General features: G+C 35.5%; 1 non-coding gene across 1 annotated transcript; it reads left to right on the top strand.

Annotated features, from left to right (window-relative positions):
• Positions 1-6,726: 6,726 nt before the first annotated feature.
• On the top strand, positions 6,727-6,835 carry LOC142633184 (small nucleolar RNA R71). Its single transcript, XR_012843827.1, has one exon. It is a non-coding gene; the product is annotated as a small nucleolar RNA R71 (small nucleolar RNA).
• Positions 6,836-8,499: the final 1,664 nt, after the last annotated feature.

An 8,499-nucleotide genomic window follows, 5' to 3' on the forward strand; every position in this document is an offset into this window, starting at 1 on the left:
CCTCTATATCTAAGAAACCTTCATCAAGAGTAAGTCTCAATCATCCCACAAGCAACATCATTGGTGATTTAGATGAGGGACTTCGTTTGAGGAGAGGACCGAGCTATAGCTTGAATCATTTGACATACAATTTCTACCTTGCTCAATTTGAACCCAAGAAAGTGGAAGAAGTCTTGAAATGTGAGAATTGGGTGGAATCCATGCATCAAGAGTTACATCAATTCGTTAGAAATGATGTATGGGAGTTAGTGCCAAGGCCAGACATTGCCTTTAGTGTAGGAGTGTGTGCTCGATTTCAAGCAACACCCAAATAATCACATTTGTCTGCAGTAAAATGAATCATCCGCTATATCAATGGCACCTTTGATTATGGAATTTGGTATTCAAAAGACTCCAATGAGTGCTTAGCTGGATATTTGGATGCTGACTGGGGCGGGTGCATTGATGATAGGAAGAGCACCTTCGGTGATTGTTTTTCTCTTGGAAATAACTTGGTGTCATGGATGAGTAAAAAGCAAAATTCAGTCTCTCTGTCAATAGCTGAAGCTGAATACATCGCAGCAGGAAGTTGTTGTGCGCAACTTTTGTGGGTAAAGAAACTCTTATATGATTATGGAATCACTCAAGACACTATGTGTGTGTTTTGTGATAACACAAATGCCATAAATCTATCAAAAAATCCAGTTTAAGAATCGAAATCGAAACATATTGAGATTCGGCATCATTTTATCCGAGATCTAGTGGAGAATAAGGTTGTGTGGTTGGAGTTTATCAACACCGACATCCAAAAGGCAGACATTTTCACCAAACCCCTTGATGGTCCACGATTTGAATCTCTTCATAAGACCATCGGTGTCGGTATCATCCCTTGACTTTCATCTTTTTTTGTGACCTTATGTTGTTCCTTGTTGCATACATGTTATATAAGTCACATGTGTATGTTTACATATGTATCTTTTGCTAGCTTTTTTTTTTTGTTGATCTTATTTTTCGTGTTATGTTTTTGAGTGTGTTGAAAAATTCAAAACTCATAAAAATTGAAAAATCTTCAAAAAGTTTGATCGCTTGTATTGTGTATATCACATGTGACTTTGGCCTAGTACTTTCGTACTAATGTCGTAGTGCATTTACGAGCATAGCTTGTTTTGTATGCACATCTATCTTTGTGGGACAAATCTTGAAATCTATGTGTGATTGTTGTAAATCAATCTTCAAGCTTGTCATGAATGATTAGTCAATAGTCTTGTTGGTCTTGATACATGCATAGAGTTGTGCTTATATCTTTTCCCACGTTTTTATGTTTTTGCTTAAAGAGCTCATCAAATGTAAATCTAAAAATGAAAAAAGATATTGAGCTGCAAAAGCCGTCGCACATACTAGTATTTGACTAGGAAAAAGGGAAAGCGACTTGTATTGAAATGTATGGTACCTCAAAAAGCCAAAGGCTTACTCACAAAGTTGAAATATCAAAAGTTCAAGCATTGATCTCAAAATGAGATGTACTTTGTTATAAAATGATCATATGTTATGTTTTGTAATGGAGTGATACTCTCAAATATATGTCTTGAATGAAAAGAGAGCAAAAAAAAAAAAAAAAAAAAATTAATATGCAACATGAGAACCAAGTAGAAACAAGTAAGGTAAGGAGAAGGAGGAGACATACCTTGATCAAGCTGATTGTTATAAATTTTAATTTCTGTCAAATATCAGCTAGAACAAAAGAGAATAAAATTAAACAAGAAAATAAACAAAAATATTAATCTAAAAACTGAAAATGAACAAGAAAAAGAAAGAAAGAAAAAAAAATTGCAAACCTGATAAACACAACTGCGATCAATCCTGATAAACAGGATCATCCAAGAGAACTTCTTTAACTTCTGGAGGCTCAAGTTCTAAAAATGGTTTCAAACGTTGGCCATTAACTTTAAACATATCACCATTTTTAGGATTCTCAATCTCAATAGCACCATGGGGATAACCAGTGCGAACTATGAATTGACCAGTCCATCGAGATCGTAACTTGCCTGGGAAGAGATGCAAACGAGAATTATAAAGAAGAACTTTTTGACTAGGTTCAAATGATTTTCCCAAGATGTTTTTATCATGAACCCTTTTTCATTCGGTCCTTATACGATTTGGCACAATTGTATGCATCATTGCGAATTTCCTCTTACTTATTGATTTGGAGTTTCCTTTCAGCACCTGCTTTGTCAAGATCAAAATTTAACCGCTTAATAGCCCAATAAGCTCTATGCTCTAACTTAACAGGGAGATGACAAGCCTTACCATACACAATTCGATAGGGAGACATTCCAATGGGAGTCTTAAAGGCTGTACGGTATGCCTACAGTGCATCATTGAGTCTTAAAGACTAGTCTTTCCGAGTAGGGTTAACTATTTTCTCCAATATTCTCTTGATTTTCCTATTAGATATCTCTACTTGACCACTTGTCTGTGGGTGATAAGGTGTTGCAACCTTATGAGTGATACCATATTTCTTCATTAGTTGCTCAAAAACTCTATTGCAAAAGTGCTTTCCTCCATCACTAATAATGGCACGTGGTGTACCAAACCGTGCAAGCACATTCTCTCTAAAAAACTTGACTACAATCTTGTGGTCATTAGTTCTACATGCAATGACCTCAACCCACTTAGAAACATAATCAACAGCAACAAGGATGTATAAGTTACCAAAAGAATTAGGAAAGGGACCCATGAAATCAATACCCCAAACATCAAATACCTCAACAATCAAAATAGGGTTCAATGGCATCATATTTCTTTTTCCAATATTGCCCAACTTTTGGCATCTCTCACAAGCTAAACAATATGCATGAGAATCACGAAAAGTGGAAGGCCAATAAAATCCACATTGCAAAATCTTGATAGTAGTCTTTCTTGAACTAAAGTGACCTCCACAAGCATGATCATGACAAAAGGATATAACATTTTGTTGGTCACTTTCAGATATGCATCTCCTAATTATTTGACCAGAACAGTACTTAAACAAGTATGGATCATCCCAAAAGAAATACCTTACCTCAGCCAAAAATTTAGACCTATCTTGTTTAGTCCAATGCGAAGGCATTTGATTAGTGACAAGATAGTTTGCAATATCAGCATACCAAGGTCTTTGGGATACATGCAGCAACTGCTCATCAGGGAAAGATTCAAGAATAGGTAAACTGTCATTAGTGTGCTCAACGATTAATCTAGACAAATGGTCAACTACTACATTTTCAGTTCCCTTCTTGTCCCGAATCTCAAGATCAAATTCTTGTAACAATAAAATCCATCAGAAAAGTTGAGCTTTAGCATCTTTTTTTGGAGAAGAGATACTTCAGTGCAGCATGATCCGAATAAATTAAGACCTTAGACCCCAACAAATAGGATCTAAATTTATCCAAGGCAAAAACAATTGCCAACAACTCCTTTTCTGTTGTAGAGTAGTTCATTTGAGCATCATTTAGAGTCTTACTAGCATAATAAATCACATGGGGAACCTTTCTAGCCCGCTGTCCTAAAACAGCACCAATTGCATAATCAGAGGCATCACACATAATCTCAAAAGGCACATTCCAATCAGGTGGTTGAATGATAGGTGCAGAAGTCAACTCAATTTTTAGTCTCTTCAATGCATGGAGACACTCATCATCAAACACAAATGGGGCATCTTTGGCAAGTAAGTTGCATAAGGGCCTTGAGATTTTACTAAAATCCTTGATGAACCTTCGATAGAATCCTGCATGACCCAAAAATGATCTAATTTCCTTAATAGATTGAGGAGGTGGAAGGTTAGAAATCAAATTTATTTTGGCCTTATCAACCTCAATACCACTTTCTGATATGACATGCCCAAGAAAAATTCCCTTTCTCACCATAAAATGACATTTCTCCCAATTAAGAACAATATTTTTCTCTTTACACCGCACTAACACTAAGGATAGGTGGTGCAAACATTCTTCAAAAGTGGACCCAAATACTGAAAAGTCATCCATAAATACCTCCAAAAATCGTCCCACCATATCAGAAAAAAATACTAATCATGCACCTTTGAAATGTACCGGGAGCATTACATAAACCAAATGGCATGCGACGGTAGGCAAATGTCCCAAAAGGGCAGGTGAAGGTAGTCTTTTCTTGATCTTCTGGTGCAATGGGAATTTGATTATATCCAGAATATCCATCAAGACAACAATAATAAGCATGACCAGCTAATCTTTCCAACATTTGGTCTATAAAAGGAAGAGGAAAATGATCTTTTCTTGTCGTGGCATTCAACTTACGATAATCAATGCATACTCTCCATCCCGTTTGCACATGAGTTGGGACTAACTGATCATCCTCATTCTTGACAACTGTTATGCCAAATTTCTTTGGTACAACTTGAACTGGACTCACCCAATTACTATCAGAAATTGGGTAAATAATACCCACATCCAAAAGCTTCAAAACTTCAGCTTTCACTACCTCTTGCATAATAGGGTTTAGACGTCTTTGCGGTTCACGTGAAGTTTTGGCATTCTCTTCCAAGTGAATTCTATGCATAACCACAGATGGACTAATACCTTTGATATCAGCAATTAACCAACCTATAGCTTCCTTATGCTCTTGAAGTACACTTATCAATTGGCGTTCCCTAAGGTCATCCAAATCTGAAGCTATAATGATAGGTAAGGTCTCAGAAGAACCTAAAAAGGCATACTTAAGTGTATCAGGTAATGGTTTCAACTCCAACTTTGGTGGTTCCACAGCAGATGGGGTGGGGATGAAGAAAGTGGAAGAGGGATCACTTTTGGTTGCCAGCTATCAGTACTTAAAAGAGGAACAGAATCTAACAATGCATTGACTTTTTCAATTGAGTGTTCAATATCAAAATTGCAACCAAAAAGATTTAAGCAAGCCTCTAAAGGATCCTCATAACTCAATTGTAGGAAAGTATCATGGACTAGACTCTCAATCATGTCAACCTCACAAATATCCTCATTGTCTAGCACTTGTTTACTTATGTGGAAGATATTAAGCTCAACGTTCATATTCCCAAAAGAAATCTTCATTACACCACTCCGACAATTGATCAAAGCATTGGATGTGGCTAAGAAAGGGCGACCCAAAATGACATGGATTTGTGTACTGGCATTTAGAGCAGGCTCAATGTCTAACACAACAAAATCAACAGGAAAATAGAATGCATCCACCTTAATCAGCACATCCTCAACAATACCTCTAGGGATTTTCACAGACCTATCAGCTAATTGAAGTGTCATGGTTGTTGGTTTTAACTCCCCCAAACCTAGCTGTAAATAAACTGAATATGGCATTAAGTTCACAATTGCTCCCAAATCTAGCAAAGCTCGCTCAATGAGGCGATCCCCAATCTTGCATGAAATTGTAGGAGATCCTGGGTCCTTACATTTCACTGAATATTTATTCTGAATAATTGAACTGACTTGCTCTGTCAAAAATGCATTTTTAGGGACATTTGTCTTTCTCTTCATTGTCACAAGATCTTTTAGAAACTTGGCATAAGCAGGAACTTTCTGAATTGCATCAAGAAATGGAATGTTTATTTGCACTTGCTTAAAAACCTCTAAAATGTCTCCAAATTGTGCACTTTTCTGAGGACTGATTAACCTTTGAGGAAATGGAGCTTTAGGAACAAACCTCTTATCAAGGGGGGAACTAAGATCCTGAATTGGAATGGAGGGTGGGTTGTCCTTCTTTTTTCCATGATCATCATGTGAACTACGAGTACCTTTTTCCTTTAACACAATATTTTCATCATCCTCCACTTCTGGCGTTTTCACTTGATTATCAACTTGCTTACCAGACCTAAGGGTAGTTATAGACTGAACATGTTCTTGTCCATGAGTGGAACTAGAAGAACCATTAATGGCATACTATCCTTTTGGTTTAGGTATAGGTTGACTAGGAAACTTTCCTTTTTCCCTCTCTCCAACTTAGGTTGCTAACTGGCCAATTTGATTTTCCAACTTTGAAATAGCTTGAGTATTCAAATGGGTGGAACTTTTTATCTCTTGAATGGCTTGGCTAGTTGATTGCATGAAAGTTTTGAGAGACTCCTCCAAAGATGATTATTGTCTTGGTGGTGCTACAAACTGAGGAGGTGATTGAGGAATGAGAGGATATGCTTGAGTAGGTGGACAAAATTGACTTTGTTGATGCACTTGTTGTCCACCTATATTTGTGGGAGGCTGATTTTGCCTCCATGAGAAATTAGGATGGTTCCTCTAATTTGGATTGTATGTCTCTGAAAATGGACTAGCAAATGGTTTTCCATAATTATTCAGTGCATTTGCTTGCTCAGTATAAAAATCAGGGTACCCAGTTGTGGAAGGACACATTTGTGTTGTATGCATAGGACTTGCACAAATAGAGCATGTTTCACTTTGAACTTGATTGACAGAATTCATCCCTCTACCTAAAGCTAAAGCCTCAACCTTACAAGTGAGATTGTCCAACCTAGCTTTTATGTCTAAATCTTCACTAACTTCATACAATCCTCCTTTCTTAATTCCAGGGGCATATCTCTCTTTACGGTTGGAAAAATCCCATTGTTGTGAACTTTCAGAAAAATTCTCAAGAAATTTGTATGCTTCATCATCTACAAGACTCAAAAATCCACCACCATTCATGAACTCAATCATGTTACGATTAGTCTGAGTCAAACCATTATAAAAATATTGTACTAGTCTCCATGTTTCAAAACCATGATGGGGACACTTTAAGATCAAGTCCTTAAATCTCTCCCAACTCTCATAAAATTTCTCTTGTTCATCTTGATAAAAATCTACAATTTCTCTCCTCAAAGCATTGGTCTTGGCCATTGGAAAAAATTTAGAGAGGAATTTTGTGACCAATAGTTCCCATGAAGTGATAGATCTAGGTGACAAAGAATTAAGCCATGCTTTTGCCTTATCCTTCAAGGAAAAAGGGAATAAACGCAAGCGAACGGACTCATCAGTGAAATTCTGGAACTTACAAGTAGCACAAATCTCAAGAAAATCCTTCACATGCATATAAGGATCTTCTCTATCCAATCCATGAAAAGTAGAAAGAAGATGAATTATTTGTGGCTTTAACTCAAAATGTGCAGCAGTGGTTGCAGGCAATACTATGCAAGATGGAGGGTTGGTGGTTATGGGTGAGAACAACTCCCTAAGAGTTTTTGAATCATCTCCTGTTTCTCCCATTGTGGATGAATAATCAAAACTAACAAGACGATTTTCTTTATCACATATCCAAGTTCTCATACACCATCCACAAAGAAATAATTTTTTTTTTTTGTTAAAAATAAAATTTAACTACAACTAGTAGAAGAAAAAATTCAATTAAGACCTAATTTATTTTCCTAACCAAGTCCCCGGAAACAGCGCCAAAAACTTCTTGTGAAATTTTAAAATACTCGCAAGTGTACGAACCTTATCGAAGTATAGTTTGACAAGAATGAGGTCGAACCCACAGGGACTTGAATGAACATAGGAAAATTAATTAAATCTTAACCAAATTAATCCTAATCTAGTTTAATAAAAATTGGTTGTTTTGAAATTAAATAAACTAAGAATATAGTTAAACTAAGCAAAAGATATAAAGCAATAAAAAGATGTAAACAATCAAGGGAAAGAAATTAAGGTTTTGGAATCTGCCTTGTAAGTTATATCAGCATATATTTATGATCATTAATTTTTTCCAACTACTACATGATAATCTAGAAATCAATCTTGCTATCATGGAAAATATTCTCATTAAAATCCTTATTTTAAAAATCAAAAGTATGTTCTTCTTCGCTTCTTAAGTATAAAATCAAATCATCAATTGTATCTATAGCCAAACAAATCATAAGATATATCCAATTCTAAAAATCAAATCATAAATTGTATCCATTGACAGATAAATCACAAGCGATATCCAATTTTATAATCAAGAATTAATAAACCAAGCATTCAATTAATTAAGACAAATCCTAAATCATGAGAAAAACATGATTGAACTCATATCTAGAATCTCATCTTAGTCAATTGATATGAAGCAAGAACAATTTAAATCATTAAAGAAAAACTATTGTGGGAAAAATCAAATCACATAAATATTATGGAGCCAAATGAAAAGCTTCAAAGTTATGTAATCATTCTTGTGGAAGATTATATATATTCATTTTTATAATTTAGATAGTCCGCTTGACTTAGTACTAGTTGTGTATGACTTGATTGAATTGATCATTGAAGCTTCACTCTAGACTAAGGACTATTCCACATTTGATACTCACACACAACACATAAGACTTTGTTCAATGAATCCTTATTTCATTTGTGTGATTGTACATAATCAAATGTGATGTGTATACTTAATTGCTTGCCGATCAAACCCAAAAAGATTTTTGAGTATTTTATATGTTTTCGAAAGTATTTTTATACTTTCGTGTTTTAAGTTTTTGTTCAAAATGCATTTTTGTGTTTTTCTTCAAAAACTGGTTCAGAG

This window comes from Castanea sativa, chromosome 4, assembly GCF_040712315.1.
Source record: "Castanea sativa cultivar Marrone di Chiusa Pesio chromosome 4, ASM4071231v1".
NCBI lineage: Eukaryota > Viridiplantae > Streptophyta > Magnoliopsida > Fagales > Fagaceae > Castanea > Castanea sativa.